This window comes from Capsicum annuum, chromosome 8, assembly GCF_002878395.1.
Source record: "Capsicum annuum cultivar UCD-10X-F1 chromosome 8, UCD10Xv1.1, whole genome shotgun sequence".
NCBI lineage: Eukaryota > Viridiplantae > Streptophyta > Magnoliopsida > Solanales > Solanaceae > Capsicum > Capsicum annuum.
Window position 1 is genome coordinate 124,451,518 of NC_061118.1, and position 21,681 is coordinate 124,473,198.

Sequence of the window (21,681 nt, forward strand, 5' to 3'; positions counted from 1 at the left end):
TAGTCTTATTCATGCGCAATAAAGATGGTTCTCTCAGAATGTTATAGACTACTGTCATCTCAATAAAGTCATAGTTAAGAACAATTATCTACTTCCCAGCATTGATGATTTGTTTGACCTACTTTAGGATGCCAGATACGTCTGTAAGATAGACCTCAGATCAGGCTATTATCAGCTCAGAGTTAGAGAATATGACATCCCAAAAATAGCTTTTCGTACTCGGTATAGTCATCTTTCATGGAATTTATGAACATTGTATTCAAGCAGTACTTGGACATATTCATCATAGTCTCTATAAATAATATTCTTGTCTATTCTTGCAGTGAGTATGATCATGCAAACTATCTCAGAATAGTATTACAGACTCTGAGAAATCATTAGTTGTTCACCAAATTTAGTAAGTGAAAATTTTGGCTAAGTTTAGTAGCATTCCTTAGTCATATCATTTTCGGTGATGGAATTAGGGTTGATCCTCAAAAGACCAAAGCAGTAAGAAATTGGCCTCGTCCGTTTTCTCCATAGGATATCAGGAGTTTCTTGGGGTTGGCTGGTTATTATAGATGGTTTGTTGAGGGATTTTCTTCTATTGCATCCCCTATTTTTAGATTAATTTAGAAAAAAGTCATGTTTTAGTGATCATATCCTCGCGAGAAGAGTTTTTCAGGAGTTGAACACTCGGCTCACCTCAGCCCTAGTTTTAGCTTTTCCAGATGGTTCAGATGGTTTCGTGGTGTATTATGATACATCTAGAGTGGGTTTGGTTTGTTTCCTCATGCTACATGGTAAGGTCATAGCCTACACCTCCAGACAACTTAAACTCTATGGGAAGAATTATCAGACTCATGATCTTAAATTAACAACCGTAGTTTTTGCCTTAATGATTTGGAGGAATTACTTGTACGATGTTCATGTAGATGTATTCACAGATCACAAGAACCTTCAGTACGTATTCTCTCAAAAAGATATTAACTTTTATCAGATAATGTGGTTAAAGCTCTTAAAAGATTAAGACATGAGTGTCCTTTATCATCTGGGCAAGGATAATGTAGTGGCTGATGCTCTCAGTAAACTATCTATAGGTAGCGTTGCTCATATTGAGGACAATAAGAAGAAGTTAGCTGAAGAAGACCATCAGCTTGCCCGACTAGGTGTCCTCTTAGTCGATTCAGTAGAAGGTAGTTTATGGGTTCAGAATAGTTCAGAATCATCTCTAGTAACCGAGGTGAAAGAAAAGCAAGATAGAGATCCCAGTCTTATTAAGTTAAAAGAGTCAGTCAAAGATCAGAAGGTAGAGGTTTTCTTCTAAGGGGGTGATGGTGTTCTCTATTATCAGGGTCATTTTTGTGTTCTAGGTATAGATGATTTGAGGCAATGAATTCTTGCAAAAATGCATGGTGCATTCTACTCTATTTGTCCAGGGGCCACTAAGATGTACTGCAACTTGTGGAAGATTTATTGGTGGAGTGGGATAAATAGAGATATTGTAGAGTTTGTGGCTAAGTGCTATAGATGTCAGCAGGTTAAAATAAAGAATTAGAAGCCTAGTGGGTCCATACAGGAGTTCAGTATTCCTACTTGGAAGTGGGAAAAAGTAAACATGAACTTTGTGATGGGTTTGCATTGTACTCATCACCAACATGATTTAGTTTGGGTCATTGTAGATAAGATGACCAAATCATCTTATTTTTTTTAAGTCCATACCTATTATTCAGCCGAGGATTACGCCAGACTCTATATTAGGGAGTTGGTTATATTGCATCGTACTCCATTATTTATTATTTCAGATAGAGGTACCCAATTCACCTGTCACTTTTGGAAAGCATTCCAAAAGGGTCTTGGTACCCAATTTCACCTCAGTAAAACCTTTCACCCTCACACAGATGGTCAAGTAGAAAGGACTATTTAGACCTTAAAAGATATGCTAAGGTCCTGTGCAATTTATTTCAAGGGTAGTTGGGATGACCACTTGCCTTTCATTGAGTTTAAATACAACAAGAACTATTATTCAAGTTTTTAGAAGGCTCCATTCGAAGCTATGTATGGTAGGAGATGCAGAACACCAATCAGTTGGTTTGAAGTTACTAAGGCCTCAGTTATAGAGCATGACTTAGTATTTAATGCCTTGGAAAAAGTCCAGTTGATCAGAGAAAGACTTCGGGCTGCTTAGAGTTGAAAGAAGTCTTATGTAGATATGCACAGAAAGGATCTTGAGTTTGAGATTGGTGATTATGTGTACTTGAAAATCTCTCCCATAAAGGGAGTGAATAGATTCGGCAAGAAGGGAAAGCTCAGTCCCGGATGTGTTAGTCCATTCAAAATTCTTAGTTGTTTCTACAAGGTATCTTATGATCTTAAATTGCCTTCATATCTAGCCTCCGTTCATCCAGTGTTCCATGTCTCCTTGCTAAAGAAGTGCATAGGTGACCCAACGGTTGTAGTCTCAGTAGAGGGCTTAGATATTTAGAATAACCTTTCTTTCAATGAGATCCCCATCAAAATTCTTGACTACCAGACTCGCAGACTGAGAAACAAAGAAGTCCTTCAAGTCAAAGATTTTTGGCGGAATCAGTCCGTTGAGGAAGCTACCTCGGACTCAAAAGCAGACATGCGGACCAAGTATCCTCACCTCTTCTCCACAAACTTAGTAACAAAAAAGTCCCTCAAGTCAAAGTTCTTTGGCAGAATCAGTCCGTTGAGGAAGCTACTTAGTAAGCAAAAGCAGACATGCGGACCAAGTATCATCACCTCTTCTCCGCAAACTGAGTCTCAGACCAAGCTAATATCTTTTCTTAAGATTATTCAGTTTCATGTTTGGATTTTAGTTTTAAAATTAGTATTAAATACCCTTGCATATCCAGTCATATGTTCATGTATCATGTCAGTCACGTATTTATGAACCATATATGCATTCTCATCCTGAGAAATTCAGCTTATCAATAATTTCAGTCATGCATTCATGAAGATTATCCGTCATATATCTATACATTAGACATACATATTCAGTAGGAGATTTCAGTATATCAGAAGTTCTAATCATATAGACTTGTTCAAATGTTCACGTCCCTCAAGTAAGATTAGTCTATCAGCTTTCCCATTCTAGTCAGTCCCATTGGAGGATGAATGTTCCCAAAGGGGAGATATTGTAATACCCCAAACATTCTTTAAGTTAAATCTAGTATCCAGAAGAGTTAGTGATGACTTCCTAAATGATTAATGTTTAAATCAAATAAAATTTCCTCAAATTTGACTTTTTATCATATGAGAAATTTTAATTAGCATTCCAATGATAACCATTTCATCCAAATCTGGTATTGAAGTAAAGAGTTATTGAAATTTTATAGAGAACTATCAGAACTACCCAGAAGTGATGATCAGTTCGGTGGGCCGTCGAGCAAGAGATGGACCATCGCCCAAGCCATCGTGACTAAGGCAGTGAACCTGTCTTCTGGCCAAGTGCGATGATCAGGACCGACAACCGTTGAGTTAGCGATGGACCATCGCCCAAACCATCACAGAAGATGCAGGAAATTTAGGTTTTGGCCTAGTTCATCAGTCAGGACCGACGGACCGTTGAGCCAGTGATGGACCGTTGCCCAAACCATCGCCATTTTTGATCAATGATTTTAAGCCATTTTTAAAAGGGTATTTGTTTTTTCCACCCGTTTTAATCATTAATTATACAAGACCAGAGCTCATAACTTTATTATTCATCTACAAGACCAAATTAGGGTTTCTCTCAAAGTTCAATCCGTAAGAATACGAATCCCTAGGTGTTTAATTCCAAGTAAAGAATTTAGCCTTTCTTCTACCAATATTTAAGAAATCATCCACCCAGGTATGTCAAGTGTTGATTCATGGGTCCCTTTTACACATGAAGCTCAAGAATCCCATTTTAAACTCATGAATTATTAATCCCATATTGTGGATTGAGTATAATCATGTTTATGTTGTTGTGCAACTTCCAAGCTGGAAGCTTTAATACGTTTCCATGAAATTTTGTTAATGTATCAATTGAAATTGATGAAATTAAGTTGAATGAAGGAAATTGATGTATTAATTTGATGTTCATGCTTAAGCCTTAAGTTATGCATACTAGATGTTTGATAAAATTCTATAGAGAAAAAAATTCATGCGTTAGGACTCAATTATTACCAAATTAATGAACTTATATTGTACCTTTATGTTCAGCTGTTAGTAGAAGGTTTGGTTCTATGAAGCAATCTTTGCGCTCCAGAACTACAGAGCCAACATAGGTTGAGACATCAAACCTGCTAGATGAGGTGGCTTAACTAGTTAGATGAGGGTTCCACCATTCTTATTAGAGTAGCTGTTAGATAAGGGTCACTCACAACTTATCCTTACCAGTGGCACAGTAGTGACATATTCCAATTGGGGTTAAAGATTGGACCCCAACTCAGCTATAATAACTTATTAGGGGCATGTCGGTTAAATGGCTACTTCCCACAGTTTCAGTCTTAGGTCTAAATAATAGTACTTAAATAGTTTTATAGAATTTAGGACTATTAGATACAGTTACTTTTCCCAGTAAGAAACTCAGCTAGTTTCATCAGAACCTAGACTGTCAGACACAACCACTCAATATCACTTATATCAATTACATTAGTTATCGGTAACTCATGTTGTCACTATTCAAACTCAGTAGTCAGTATCATTACAAATTCAGGTACTGTTACTTATCCATGCATGCATTCTAACACTCATGTTATTCAGTCAGTTAGCATAGTTTATGCATATAAACCCTTTGCGTTCAGCCTACCTCACTTACATACTTGTACATTCAATCATATTGATGCATTTGTGCTATGGTATTTTTATACCATAGGTTTAGAAGCACGAGCTCCATAGTATCATAAGCATTCTAATTTTAGCAATTAGAGTCAGCAATGAATCCTCATCATTGAAGGATGTTATGATTTTATTATTTCATTACTTTAGTACTTAGTTATTTTAGTAGTTGGAGTTAGTTAGGGACATGACCAATCAACTTTTCATTCAGACAATTCAGTCAGTTAGAGGCTTTTAGACTAGATATTTATAGATAGTATATTTTAGTTTTGGGTATTTCTATGCCCTGTTCAGATATTGTTTTATTCAAAATTTATCCAGTTTTTGAACCTTACAGCCTTGCAGTTTATATTCTATAATTTTACAGTATATATATATATGTATATTATATAGTGCCTAGTTACAAATATCAGAAATAGGTTAGCTTGTGGTCCTTTGGAGTCATGAGCACTGTATAACATTCCAGGTACCAGATTTGGGGGTTTACAGAATAATTTAACTTAGTTTTATATATACCATCATTTTATCCTTACCTTGAGATCATGCGAGCGGTTACTTGCTAACCCCATCTATTAGCAGTTGTATACCCATACTATATAGGAACTGAGCTTTCTACTCCTTCTATTGAGTGATTTACTTGGGATCAACATTTGGACTAAAGTGGTGAGCTTCCATTATTTTGGAAGGCATTATTTCATATTATGGATATTTCTAGACATTTTGGTTTTATTTTAAATATTGGTTTTGCCTATGGTTGGGGGCATGTCCAAGCCACATTTTATTACTCTTTTGGTTAGAGGATTTCTGGTACTTCTGTGGGTTAGAATGAGCGGGATCGGTATAGGTGTCAGCTTTGGCATTGGAATAGGCTGGGAGGCTAGCATCATCATATATAATTTCTTACTGTTTCATCATATTTTATTTTGGGATTAATTATATAATGATTTGGAATGTCTTTGGTTATGGCCTTATTTGGTATTATTTGGTATGGTTGGATTATAGTTATGGGATAGTTGGATTCAATTGGGTTGGTTGCTGTTGTGATCTATTCCTAGAGTCTTTGTGTGATATGTTACACTATTATGTTTCATGTTCGGAATTCAGTCAATTCAAGGTAGGTGATTGGAGGTTGGGTTGGGCAACGGGGGTGTTCTCCGATCCGAGTCATACTTGTGATGTCCATTACAACAAGGACCTAGGGCATGCTGTGTTAGAAGTTTTGTTGGAACTACTTATATGGTTCATTGTTAGATTTTCTTTGATTATCACAACCTTTATCATTTTTTCTCTCAGTGAGATATTAATATGAGGCAGTGTCAGTAGCTTAAGTTTCTTAAGAATTATGACTTAACTATTCTCGATCATCCAGGCAATAATAATGTGGGTGTAGATTTTTTGAATTAGAAGTCAACTAGTATGGGTGGCTTGGCTCATCTTTTGACTCAAAAGAGGCCTTTGGCTATGAAGATTCAACACTTGGCTAACAGATAATTAGGCTTGATGTTTAGACATTTGTATGTGTTTTGGAATTCGTAGAAGCTAGATCTTTGTTAATGGATAAGATTTGGGTTTATTAGTTAGACATTTACCTGCGTTGCCAGTAGATGAATGGCAGTCATTGAGACCTGGTGGTTTTCTTTTGAGTTTAACCATTCTCAAGAGGAAAGAGAATGAATCACTATGGACTTTATGACTGGGTTGCCTAGTACATCTCATGGTTCTTATAGTGCTTGGATCATCATAGATAAATTGACCGAATCTGGTCATTTTATTCTAGTTTAGGTTTATTTTAGGTTTTGTAAGATATGCTATGCGCTGGTGTTATGGACTTTGGTAGTCAGTGGGAGCAACATCTACCTTTTGTAGAGTTTATGTAAAATAATATCTACCATTCTAGTACAGAGATAGATTTATTTGAGGCTTTGTATGGTTGCCATTGTTATTCCTAATTGGTTGATTTAATGTTTCTAAGATTAAGCCTTGAGGTACGAATTTGCCTCGTGGGTCTTTAGATAGAGTTTGTGTTATTCAGGATAGTCTTTGAGTGGCTCATAGTAGGCAAAAGTGAAATGTATACCATAGACTTTATGTCTTGAGATTTAGTGTTGGTGACTGTGTCTTTCTTCTTGTATCACCCATGAAGGGAGTGATGAGGTTTTGGAAGAGGGGAAAACTTATCCCCAGGTATATTGGACCTTTTGAGATCCTTCGAAATTAATGGGGATGTGGCTTATAAGTTAGCATTGCCTCCAAATTTATCAATTGTTCATCCACTTTTTCATGTTTCTATGCTTTACATTCTGGATGATTCTCATATCATTTATTAGGATTCAGCTTAGTTAGATGAGCAATAGACTTTTATTGGGGATCATGTCTCTATTATAACCCGAGATGTTATACTGCTATGTTCTAGATTTATTCTTGTTGTTAAGGTCCAGAGGCAGGAATGACCTATATTTGAGTCTACTTGGGAGGTTGAGTCTGATATGCAAAGTAGTTATCCCCAGATTTTTGCTGATTCAGGTATTCCTATTGCCTTTAGTTCAAGGATGAACTAGATTCTTAGTGGAGGATAATGTAATGACCTATTTTTTTGGTAATTTGTGTGAAATGTTTTTTTTTTGCAATTTGACCATTCTACTCCTCCCCATGGTTACATGGTGACTTTTAAGGCATGGGAATAATTAGCATGGTTCCCAATGCTTTTTAAAGTGATTTGTGTGGGTTTGTACTTTTAGGTGGTCTTAAAGGCTCATTAGTTGACTTTGGTCAACATCTTTTGATCTATGCGGTGGAAGGTAAAACAGACTACATCAACAAATTTGGAATGTCAATTTTAGGTTGGTAACATGGGTGGTATGGTTTTTTGGATTCTTTATCTCAGTTTGACCCTCGATTTGGAAAGCTTTGAAATTGGGTCTTGGGTGTCAATGTTGTGAAAATGATATTTTATTCAAAAATTTGATATCACCATTGAGTTAAGAGCGTCGAATATAGTGAGGTAGCATAGTTCGTTTGCATACTCGAGATTCTGGATGAATCTCCAGTGGTCCACAGTGAATTCATATTCTCTAAGTCTCTACTAGTTCACCAATTAGCTAGTACACTCACTTAAGAGATGATTTGGTCGCTTATGTAACATGGCCTGACAGCCAAAATTATCTCCTAAGCAATATCAGGTTAGCTTAAGAGACAGCTGCTTAAGCGAGGACATTGGCTTGGTCTCTTAAGTGACACTAGTATGCCACATGCTTGTCGTTAAAATAACAGCCAGGTTGCGGACACAAAGAGACAGGCTTCACTTATGTGACACCAGTCTCTTAAATAATAGCAACATAAGCAATTCAATAGTCACTTAGGAGATGCCAGAGTGATTTATTTTCCCATTTTCATGATTTTTACACCATTTTAGGACTTGTAGGTTGGGGATAGAGTTTTTGGGCTTTTTCATCCATTTCTAAGCTTAGGTAAGATCCAAAACTCTTATTTCAACTATAGTTTTTTATTTCAACTACTTTGTTTCCTTGTCTTGAGCTGGGGGTCTATCAGAAATACCCTTTCTACTTCTCCTGGAGTAGTGGTATAGACTTCGTATATCTTATCCCCCCAAACCCTACTATGTGAAAATATATTGGGTTTGTTGTTATTGTTGTTATTGTATTTAAATCTTGTTTAAATGTTGAATTAAAGGTGGAACTTGGGGATATAAGCTCGGAAGGCCAAAATTAATAATTCTTCTATTTAAACCCCGATTCCAAATCATTTTTTCTTTGCTTTTCTCCCATGAATTCTTTTGATCTTGGAATATATTTTCAGACCAAAATTATGATTTTACCCTTTTTTTTAAAAATCATTTTAAGGGTTTGTTTTGACCCCGACTAAGAATAGGAAATATAGGTATCATTAATTTTCTTTTGCTGCATAAATTCTATATATTTATGTTCTAGTTAATTCTGGTTCCATTTGTGAATGGAAAGCTCTAGATTAAAGGATGGTTCTATCGAGTTTTGGGATTCGAGGTAGGTTATGGCTTAGCAATCTTCAGACTGAGTTGAGTAGTTAATAATAATGTAAAAGAATGTTATGGGAATGGAGTGTGTCATAGAAAATGTGTTTAGGTGATTTATATGCCTGTATGGGTCCTATGTGGATAATATTTGATGTTTTTGATACATTATTTTCTATGTGTGATTATGTGGGGTCTTTTATGATATTATTGGCCTGGATTTGAAATGTGCATGCTTGATTACACCTGGGAAAGAGCCTAAAATTTAGGAAATAATGCGGTATCAGTGACACTTTTTTGCATATTTCACTTGGTGGTCTTCTAGATTATATTTGATCATGGATGGTTGGTTGATTTTAGTGGATTATTAACTTACATAGTTGGCATATTGATTGGATTGGATCTTTTCATTTTGGTCAATTGTGAGCATTACATCCTTATAACATATTCATTTGTGAAACCTTTGTACCACAGTGGAAATACTGGAAATACAGACTTTTTTGACTAAAAATGTGACATCCTTAAAAACCCTTAAATGATTTATATGCTAGAGAGAAGATATAGATACTGGTTGTATAAATGTTAAGAACCCTTCATGGGTCTTATCTAGGGGTAGAGCTCGGTAGGTATGGCTTGACGGACCTCTCAGGGTCCTACATTTGTAGTTGAGCTCGGTAGGTGTTCACAAAGGTTTTGTGATGACGTCGTGCATCATAATCACATCATTATCTTCATTACACTTCATATGTAGCTCTTATTCTACGATTGTATATCTATTTTGTTACCCAAAATCTATCTATTTGTTTTGTCTTTTGTAGTTGTATTTGGAGTATGTGTATAGTTTTTATTCTTTTCCCCACCTTTATTGTTTATATGTATATATAGTACAACTATTAGTAGAGATAGTGTGGGCTACCATATGGGGCATTTTCTATTTGTAGGTGACATACTTATAGTTTGTGTTTCTATGCTTTAGTTTCTTCTTTACTCAATCAGCTTATGATACCTACCTAGTACAAGTAAACCGTACTCATCCCTACTACTCTTTTTTGATACAGATTAGGGTATGAATGCGCTATAATGATTCCTAATTCATGCAATATTTAGAGTCTTCGAGGTAGTATTTGATCTACGCATCAGAGTTGACTACTACCTTTTGTCTTACACTATGTCATATTTGTATTCAGAGATAGAGTTATTCTTTTTGAATTATCCTATGTGTATTTTGATTTTGAGTTGTATTAAATGGTTCTTACGCTGTGACACCAGGTTTTGTGATTCAATTTGGTATCTCTAATTGCATTTTTGCTATTATTATGTTGTATAATTCAACTTTGCTCTAGGTGCTGGCCTTTAGTTTTTGAATTAATTTCCCTTGTTATATAAGTTTGGGTAGTAGGCACACTTGTCAAGGCTTGCCATGACATGTGACATCATGGCCCTTAGTTTTAGGTCATGACAAATTAGTATCAGAGAAGCCAAGTTTTCATTGGCCTCATTAGTGTAAGATTAAGGTATCTAGTAGGGTATTATGGATTGGTATATAGAAGTCTGTATCTATATTTGAGAGGCTAAAGATATCCTTAGAAAACTTCCATTATTTAATTCTATATGGTGTGAAGCCTTGTGTTCTATGTCATATTTCATTCTCTTTTGTGAAGACAGTTAGGACTGAATCCAGTAAGTCTAGGGATATAGAGCTATTACAAGAGGAGAGAGCCTATTCTAGAGGATCAGTTATGTGTTATGGTCAGGTTCAACATAGAGGATAGGTATGAGGATATTTCTCATCCAGAGATAGCACTAGGGGACCCTCTCCTAAGACTCGAATGAGTATGTTGGAGAAATAGGTCCTACTTTTGTCTTGGAGAGTTCTTTTGCCCTAGTTTGGAGAGATTATTAATTCGGTTACTGACCTATTTAAAGGGTTCTCCTATGAGTTCATCGGGTGTTCCTCTAGCTTCAAGTATTATACTTCCATCTATTCCAGAGTCTGCTTATGGTTTTCCTACAGTTTTGAGTTTGTATACTTTTGATGAACCGATATTGGATTATAGTACTCCACAGACTCCGAGTGCAGTTCACCTTTGTGCCTGGATTTGATTATGGTATTTTTAGGTCTATATTTTAGCCTACTTCTATGTTACTGCCTCAAATGAGTTCTCAGCTGGCCAAATTTACTATGCCTCTTATTAGTTCGAGTGCAGTTATGTCTTTTGTGAGCCAGAAGTGGTTTGAGAGATTTACTCGTTTGGGTCCTCCTAGGTCTAGTGGTGTTGTAGTCAAGGATGCCTGTGATTTTTTGATAGATTGTCATGAGAAGTTGCATAACCTTGGTTCTTCTGGGTCACATGGTGTTGCTTATACTACTTATCAGTTTATAGATGCAACTAGAGATTGGTGGAAGTCACTTATTAGTTGCTGGCCGCTTGGTTTGCCATAGATGACTTATAATTTACTGAGCCCTTTTTAGATAAGTTTATGACTTTTAGTTTGAGATATTAGATTAGAGATGAGTTTGATCATATAGAGTAGGGCTCTATGATTATTGAGAAGTATAAGGCACATTGCCATGCCTTTTCTAGATATTATTATGCTAGTATTACCACTAAGTATTAGAAGATCCAAAAGTATGTGAAGGGGTTAGCTGTTTCTCTTCAACTTTCTATGGCTCAGATGGTAGTGTATGGGGAATTATTTAAGAGTGTTGTGGATCATGCTAAGATGATTGCGTCTATTATTCTGGAGGAGGAGCCAAAAGAATGTTCCATTAGAGTGAGTTCAGAGGTCATACTTCTCGAGGTATATATTTTAAAAGTTTTCATGGGAATCATCATAGACTGGTGTAGCCAGCTTTGTAGGGTTAGGTAGTGGGTCTTCTAGTTCAGGAGCTTTGGGTGCTCATCCTTGTTTGTTTTAGATCTACATCTGTGCTATTTTATTTGGGATTGACTTTCGCTTAAGTGTTTGCGTATTTTTCTTTAAGTTTTTATTTTGCTAGTGATTCTCTTGACGTGCCTATTTGTTTACCTACCTTCGTAGGAGATTCTTTAGTTGCAGATCGAGTGTACCTATCTTGTGTTGGGACTTTTGCTAGGCGTTATACTTTTATAGATATGATAGATTTTGATATCATCTTAGGTATGGATTAGTGAGCTCCTTGTCATGCTTTCCTAAATTGTTATGCTAAGACCAAAACTTAGCTTTGCTGGGTATGGAAAGGATAACTTAGAAGGGTTTGCTTCATTCGTGTCCCAAGAGAGTTATATCTTTTCTTCAATTTCATTACTTGGTTGAGAGAGAGTATTTGTATTGTTTGTCTCATATTCGTGTAACTAGTTTGCTTCTCCCCTTTCATTTGATTTTATTCTAGTTGTTCATGAGTTCATGGATGTTTTCTCTACGGATTTGAATATTATTGTTTTGGATCATGATATTGACATTTCTTTTGATGTCGAGTTGGGAACCAAGCCTATTTCTGTACCTTCTTATAGGATGTCTTGAGCAGAGTTAAAGCAATTAAAGGTTTTGTTACAGAAATTGTTGGATAAGAGATTTATCCTACCTACTGTATCGCAGTGGGGTGCGCTTGTCTTATTTGTGAAAAAAGGATGGGTTGATGCATATGTGTATTGGTTATTGGTCGTTGAACAAAGTAATGGTAAAGAATAAGTATCCTCTTCCTTCTGCTAATGATTTGTTCGACCAGATCTTGGGTTCTTCAATATTTTTAAAGATTTATTTAAGATCAGACTATCACCAGTTAAGGATTAGAGCTATCGGTATTATGAAGAGAACTTGTCAAACTCGATACGGTTATTATAAGTTGTTGGTCATATCTTTTAGGTAGACCAATTCCCCTGCCACATTCATGGAGTTGATAAACCGGGTATTTTGATCATATATTGACTCTTTTTCCATTAATTTATTAATGATATATTGGTTTATTCTAAGAGTGAGATCGATCATGAGGAGCATTATCAGATTATACTTTAGAGATTGAGGTATAAGAATTTGTATACTAAGTTATCCTAGTGTGAGTTATGGTTGGAGTTATCTCTTTCTAAAGTCATGTGGCAACCAAAGATGTTATTATGGTTAATCCAAATAAGAGTGCAGTGATTCGTAATTGGACTAGGCCTACTTCTCCTACCGAGATATAAAGTTTTTTGGTTAAGCACGCTACTATCGGTGCTTTATTGAGGGTTTTGACCAAGTAAACTCAGAATAAAATTTCCTTTTAGTTGTTCGATGTTCGTAAAGCGAGATTTCAAAAGGTTAAGGATTTGTTGACTTCAGCTCCTATATTGACTTTACCTAAGGAGGGCAGGGGTTTCACCATTTTTATGATGCTTCTAGTGTTGGGTTAGGTGTTGTGTTAATAAAGGAGGGTAAGGTGTTGCTTGTGCTTATCATTTATTGAAACCCAGTAGAGAAATTTCCCTACCCATGATTTAGAGTTATAAGCAGCTGTTTTTGTTTTGAAGTTGTGGAGGCACTACTTGTATGTAGTCCATTGTGAGATTTCTCACACCATCGTACACCTTCGTATTTCTTCACCCAGTGAGATCTTAACATGAGGCAATACCATTGGCTTAAGTTAATTAATGATTATGACCTAACTATTCTCTAACATTCGAAGAAAGCTAATGTTGTTGCAGATGCCTTGAGTAGGAAATTGACTAGTATGGGTAGCTTGGAGTATCTTTTGACTTAGGAGAAACCTTTAGCCTTGGAGGTTCAGTCCTTGGCTAAACAAATTGTTAGTCTTAATGTTTAGGCACCTGGATGAGTTTTGGTATTCATTGAGTAAAGGGCTTCTTTGATGGATTATATTTTGATTCATTAATTTAATAATATTAGTTTTAGAGTTATATTGGATAATTTGTTTAATGGTGAGGCTAAGGAACCCTCACTTGATCCAAGTGGTTTCTCGAGGATTGGTTCCTAAGTTTTTGTATTAAGACTCGGTGATTGGATTATATTGGTTTTGGAGGAGGCTCACTGTTCCAGGTATTCTATCCATCCATGAGTGACTAAGATGTATCATGATTTATGACAGCATTACTGGTGGACTGATATAAGGAAAGATGCCATAGATTTTATAACGTGTTGCCTGTGTTGCCAAAAAGTGACGGTCGAGCATTTGAGACCTGGTGGTATGCTTCAGAGGTTTCCCATTCCTGAGTGAAAATAGGAACTGATCACTTTGAATATTCTGACTGGGTTGCCTTGTACTTCTCATGGTTCTAGTAGTGTTTAGGTCATCATGGATCGGTTGCCATAATCTAGTCATTTCATTCAAATTTAAGTTTCTTTCAGGTTTTGAAGGATATGCTCTATGCTTATGTTATGGTTTTTGGAAGTCAGTGACAACAACTTCTAGATAAGGTGTATTTTGCATATAATAATAGCTACCATTCCAGTACTGATATGGCTCAGTTTAAGGATTTGTATGGTAGGTGTTGTCTCTAGTTAGTAGGTTTCATGTTTCTAAGATTACGTCTCAAGTTATGGATTTTTTTTGTGAGTCTTTGGATAGAGTTTGGGTCATTCAAGATTGACTTTTAGCATCTCAAAGTAGGCGGAAGTGCTATGTAGATCGTAGAATTTGTGCCTTGATATTTAGTATTGGTTATCATGTCTTTCTTCATATGTCTCCTATGAAGGGCGTGATGAGGTTTGGGAAGAGGGTCAAGCTTAGCCCATGGTATATTGGACCTTTTGAGATCCTTTTGGCTATGGGGGATATGGCTTATGAGTTAGCATTACCATAAGATATATCTACTATTCATCTAGTATTTCATGTTTCTATGCTTAAGCATTACATTCCAAATCTCATATCAGTTGTTGGGATTTAGTTAATTTATATAAGTGGTGCTCTTTTTTTGCTGAGCTTATCTCTATTATAGCCAGGTAATAGTTATTCCCATGATTAAGGTCCAGTGGAGGAATCGACCTGTATATGAGTATACTTGAGAGGTTGAGTCTGATATGCGTGGTAGTTATCCCCAACGTTTTGCGAATTAAGTTATTCCCATTGACTTTAGTTTAAGGACGAACTATTTTCTTAGTTGTGGATGATGTTATGACCTGATTATTTGTTATTTGTGTGAAATATTTATTTTTGTATGATTTGACCATTTTACTCCTCCCCTGGTTGCATGGTGGTACTTCTAGGGTGTAGGGAAGATTGCATGGTTCCTAATGATTTCTAGTGTGATTTATGCGAGTTTGTGGTTTTAGGTGGTCTTAAAGGCTTATTTGTTGATTCAGTCAATATCTTTTGTTCAATGCACTGGAAGTCAAAAAAGACCGTGCTAATAGATCCGAAATGTCGATTTTAGGCTGGTAACATGGGTTATATGATTTTGTGGCTTTTGTATCTTATTTTGACCCTCAGTTCAAAAAGTTGTGAAATTGGGTCTTTGTGGTAAATTTTAAGAAAATGACAATTTTTTGAAAATTTTATATTGACATTGAGTCTGAAGCATCGAATTTAGTAGGGTAGTGTTGTTCATTTATGTTCTTGAAAATTGGGATGAATCTCGAGGGGTACGCGATGACTTGGAATTCTCTAAGTCTAGCTGGTGCACTCTCTTATGCAACACTTTGGTTTATTGTGCGATGTGGTCTGGCTGCAAAAATGTCATCTAAGTGATATTAGCATGCCAGATGCCTGTCACTTAAGCAATAGCTAGGCCACGATCATGGTGAGGCAGGGTTTACTTTAGCGATGGCTGGTCACGTAAGTGGTAGCCGCTTAGGCGACGCAACAGTCTCTTGGGCGACACTTGGGTGATTTATTTCCTATTTTGGAAATTGTGGTTAGGTTATTTATGTGCCCGTATATGGGCCTATTTGGATAGTATTTGATTGTTTGGAGATATTATTTTCTATGTGACTATATGGGGTCTTGTATGATGTTGTTGGCCTAGTTGGGATATATGTTGTTGGTTAAACATTATTTTGGCGAGAAAAATCCTAAATTTTGGGAAATTATGTGGTATTAATGTCACTTTCTTGCATGTTTCACCTGGTGGTCTTCTGGATTATATTAGATCATAGATTTTTTTTTTATTTGAGTGGTTTATTGACTTACATGGGTGGTATATTGATTGGATATTCTCATTTTAGTCGGTTGTAAGCATTACATCCTCATAACATAATCATTCAAAAAGCATTGGTACCACAATGGAAATACTAAAATCACTGACTTTTTCTAACAAAGATTGTGACATTTTTAAAAGCCCTCTACCGATGTATGTGTCAGAGAGAAGACATGGATAATGGCTGTACACGAATTGAAAAACCCTCCATGGGTACTACCTGGTAGCAGAGCTCGGTAGGTTTGGGTTGAAGAACCTCTCATGGGTCCTATGTCTGAAGTTGAGCTCGTAAGGTGTATATGAAGGTTGTGCAATGACCTTGTGTGTCATCATCATCTTCATTACACTCCATATGTTATGCTTAATCAGTGATTGTATTTCTTTTTTGTGACTTGATATTTGTCTACTTGTTCTATCTTCTGTAATTGTATTCAGAGTAAGTGTACACTTGTTCTTATTTTCCCTAACTAATTTTGTTATATCTCTTGGATGCGATGATAACACTCAAATTACACTCTTGAATGGGTATAAGCGATCATTGCCAATATAAAACCCAACTATGTTGGGTTCGAATCCCACAAGGAACAATGTGAGTGACGATTAAACTACTTTCAAACTAAAGCTACAAGTTAAATTTAAACAATCGAGATAAAAAGATAAAATGGGGGTTTAAGGTTCACAGAGACTTAATTGTCACTTTCAATATTTTAGTATTTGAAATTAGTCTAAATGGGAAACCAGAGTTATGTTCACCATGGGTTTTGGGAATTGAAAGATACTAGGTAATGCTTGGGATTCTTGAAGTAAGTAGACACAACAGATTATCTCTATCGATGATACTGTCTGACATATCTCTCGACCTCACTAGACAATTTGTTATCTAATTCTCTCGAACTTAGATAACTTATCTATTTCCAATAGGATTTTATCTCAAGTAGATCAATCCAGTTACGACACTGATCATTAAACAGAAGGTTGGTAGCTTCCGAGTCCCTATTGATAATTCACGACCTCTAGTCTATTTCTCTATTAGAAGTAAATAAAACCTAAGGCTTAACCTAATGTTTGCAACCAGTAGATTTCAGTTAAACAACAGAATTTCAAGATGTCTTACTACTCTTTGAATTCGTTAAATACCTAGTAACCTCTCAGACCCTAATCAATTGATCAATAACTCCGGCTAATGGAATTAGTCGCTCATGATTTGATGAAGGAAATAACAAGTTGAATTCATCATAATAATGATATACTTACGAATGGATGAAAAACAACAGGTAGTTTCATCAATTTACTCACGAGATAGAAACCCAAAAATAGTTGATAAGTGTTTTTGTAAAGAAATAAGAAAAATATTTGATGGTAAAGATGAAGCAATGTTACGTGCTTCTCTTCAGAAGTTCGTCTCTGATAATTAATGATCGATCCCTAAAAAACCCTAAAATAAGTCTTTAAATAGTCAACCCTAAATAAGGAAATTAAATTATAGCTTCAGTTTTCTCTGCGGATTGGACGACGACGATCTTGATAGTGTGTCAGATGTCTGACGACGTGTCCAAGATGTCCTCAAAGGTTCCAGTGAATTGTTATCTTCTGACTCTTCAGACAAAAAACCTGATGATGTGTCAAAATTCTTGACGGCGCATGACAACTGTCGTCATAACTTCACTGGAAATCAGCATTCTCTGCTTCTAGTTGATGGTGATTTTGACGCCATGTCACATATTTGTTGGCCCATCCTAAACGTCTTCACATTTCATCTCAGTTTATCAAGTTCTGTCTAAGCTTGACGGCAACTTTGACAGCCTGTCCTATGTATGACGGTGCTTCAAAATTGACGTCAGCTATACTTCAGCTTATTTACCCCGAATTTCAGCTAATTTATTCTTCTTTCCTTTGGTTTCCTCCCCGATCACTTATATATGCATTAACACATTAAAAAACATCAAAAACAACAAAAGTTGCTTAAGATCTAATAATTATTCAAAGTTAAAAGCTTCAAATGTGTTAGCTTTTGCTCACACATCAATTCCCTCAACTTAAAACAATTGATTGTCCTCAAGCAACAAAAAAAACCAACAGAACACAAAGCACATCCAGGAGCCAACAACCAATTTAGCTCAAAGCTCAGTTACCATATCCAAGGTCAACAAATTTAAACTAACTATGTAGATTATTGAAAAGCAACAATGTAACATAAAGGATTCTATCCATGGCATCAATTAAGTACCAACAGTCATGCATGTATCAATATAACACTACCCAATCAAGTAAGTAACCAAGCAAGATACTAGTGTTCCCTCACAAAAAAGAAATTCCCCTTTTTCTCTCATCTCAGAAATCAAAATTTAAACATGGGAATTTGCATAAAAAGACTCACTCTCAGAACGAAGTTCCAGCCAGTGTATGCCAAATACCATATGCTTGCCCTTATCTTCATTACCAAGGTATCTAGATAGGTGAATTAGGATCACTATCGGTCTTTCTCGACTTGTAACGTAGGCTAAGCGCTGGTATGATATGAAATTGCATTTAGAGTGACTAACCTCCTTGGCACTACCTTAACTTGTGGTCCACTTATTAACCTCTTTTTCTCTCTTTTTCTTTTTCCTCTTTTCATGCACCCATTATTCAGGATGGATGTGACTTTTCTTTTTCATTCTCTTTCTTTTATTATTCTTTTTCACACCACCCAATTTATTCTTTTTCTCTTATTCTTCTTTTTTTATTCTACCTCTCTTCATACCCAGTTTACATCATGAACCCCTATGATAGACACCCTAAACTTAGGCTGTTTGCCTAAGTCAAGGTGCACAGTGTCCAAGGAGGACCAGAGCCAAAATAGGTTCATTATGATCTAAACGGGAGGGTGATAGGTGTCATAGAAAGAAATGGTCAATTCTGGCTCAAAACAGGGATCAAGTGATAGCATACATAATAGGAAAGGTTATTTAGGCTGAAACTGGCTAAAAGACAAAACGACCTATGATCCTTTCCTAGTCACTATCTTTCAACTAAGGTAAGACGAACAGGGCAAGTTCTAGATTCGGCAATACAAAACGAACTGAGTAAGATCTCACATACACACATGGCACACAAGTATATTACCAGCTACTACTCATCCAGTTCGTGCAATTGTTAGCAAAGATTATCAAACAACTAAAACTTAATGCCATACGAAGGTGAAAAGTGGTTACAAGTGAATGCAATTCACACAGCTACCACATAGACAATTGGAGAGATAGTTACCATTCCAAGAAAATTAAACAAAAATATATCAACTGTTGTAGATACTTATTTTTCTCCCAGTTAACCACAACACATCACAACGCAAAAACAAGATGCCTAAACATGCCAGCTCTACTAGGAACAAGACTCCGGGGAAAAAAGGCATGTCAACAAAAACACACGGAGGACATCAACACCCACAAGTAGCCCCTCCCTCAACTTAAAATAATACAATATCTCCAATATGTCAAACAAAAACAATAGAGTTAGAAAAATACTTGTGGCACCATGTGTGCGAAGATTTGATGTCAATCACATAAGACGAATACAAACAATAAAATACCTTGGGTTTCCTCTTAAGTAACACCTGGTTTAACATCACAGCGCAACTCAGTTATCTTAACTACTCAGACTTCTTCAAGATACCTTGTTGATTATTATTTATGTCTCCCCTTGGAGGATTTGAAACCCCGGCCCAACTTTTGATCAATACATCTTTGGGGTGTGCTTGGAAAATATGAGGGAATGATGAGGAATGTTCTATCATGCCACTTCAAAGACTAGAACCGCTTGCCCAATTTTTTATCAAACTTTTGTGTGGGGTCATTGGGAAACTAGGAGGATCTTAAAAAACCACTAAATGGATATAGATCATTAAGCTTCTAGGCCTTCAAGACTGGGGTTGTAGTACACCCTTTTTGAAAGATAAACTCCAAAATGTAAGAATTTTCCTCCCTGTTTTCAAAATTCATCATTTGCTTGGGTGGTTCGACTTTCCTCACATCCACTAATCATAATTTTTAAAAGTATTTTAAATGAGGATTGACTCTCAATTCTAGAGTAGCGTCTCCATTAGTATCCTTACCCCAAAATGGACTAGAGTCTTCACAAGGATTGTTTTTTATTTCTTTTTTCAACTCTAGTACCATTTCCTCATCTTTGTCTTCTTCGTTCATGAATGGTTTGGTTGGTTGGGAAATCTCCAATGGAAGATAAACATCAAGCTTATCATCATTATTGGATTCTTGCTCCTCATCTTCACACTTTTCCATTATGTTAAATGATTCCACAAACAAGATATTATCTAAACATAATATAGAAGAATGCTTTGAATAATTGACCTCTATATCCATCTCCTCATGAATGATCGGGTTCATATCTTGACGCCTATCACATATGATATCATATGTTTTTTTTCTGGAGATCCAACATTCATTGAAACATAGCTTTAATGCCACTCTTAACGGTGCTTCATTTTTCCTTTTATTGACCATAATACCTATCAAACTCATAAGAAAAACTAGAATTTAGGTTATCTCAATAATGGGAGGGGGCATTTGGGCAATCACTCTAATGTCCATCTCGACCACCACATAAAGAACAATTATACTCCCGGTAAGATGGAGATGGTGCACATATCTCTCTCCGGAGAGCGTATCTATAATCTTGCCAAAAGTGAGGTCCATCACAATATGGATATGGATCATCCAGATAAGATTTCCAACCATCAAACTCACATTTATTCCATGATTTCATAGTAAGAAATAAACATAAATAAAGAAAATCTACGTAACACAAGAAACAAAGAAAATCACAAACAAATATTTACAAGTTTGAATTCAAGTAAGATAAAATTCCAAAATAACTTAATACACCAAATTGTTCCCCATCAATGGCGCCATTTTTGATAACGCTCAAATTAAACTCTTGAATAGGTGTAAGCGATCATTGTTAATATAAAACCCAGCTAGGTTGGGGTCGAATCCGACAAGGAATAATGTGAGTGGCGATTAAACTAGTTTGAAACTAAAGCTACAAGAATTCAAACAATTGATATAAAAAGATAAAATGAGGGTTTAAGGTTCACAGAGAGTTAATTGTCACTTTCAATATTTTATTGTTTGAAATCAGTCAAAATAGGAAACCAGAGTTATGTTCACCATGGGTTTTGGGAATTAACATATACTAGGTAATGCTTGGGATTCTTGAAGTAAGTAGAAACAACAGATTATCCCTGACGACGATACTGTCTGAATTATCTCTCGACTTAACCAGACAATTTATAATCTAATTCTCTTGAACTTAGATAACTTATCTATTTCCTATTGGATTTTATCTCAGGTAGATCAATCCAGTTACGGTATTGATCATTAAATAGATGGTTGGCAGCTTTCGAGGCCCTATTGATAATTCACGACCTCTAGTCTATTTCTCAGTTAGAAGCAAATAAAACTAAGGCATAACCTAATGTTTGCAACCAATAGATTTCAGTTAAAAGAACAAAATTTTAAGACGCGTACTACTCTTTGAATTTGTTAAATACCTAGTAACCTATCAGACCCTAATCTATGGATCCCATAACTCCGGCGAATGGAATTAGCCTCTCATGATTTGATGAACGAAATAAAAAGTTTAATTGATCATAATAAGGATAAACTTACGACTGAATGAAAAACAACAAGTAATTTTTTCAATTTACTCACAAGATAGAAACCCAAAAATAGTTGATAAGTGCTTTTGTAAAGAAATAAGAAA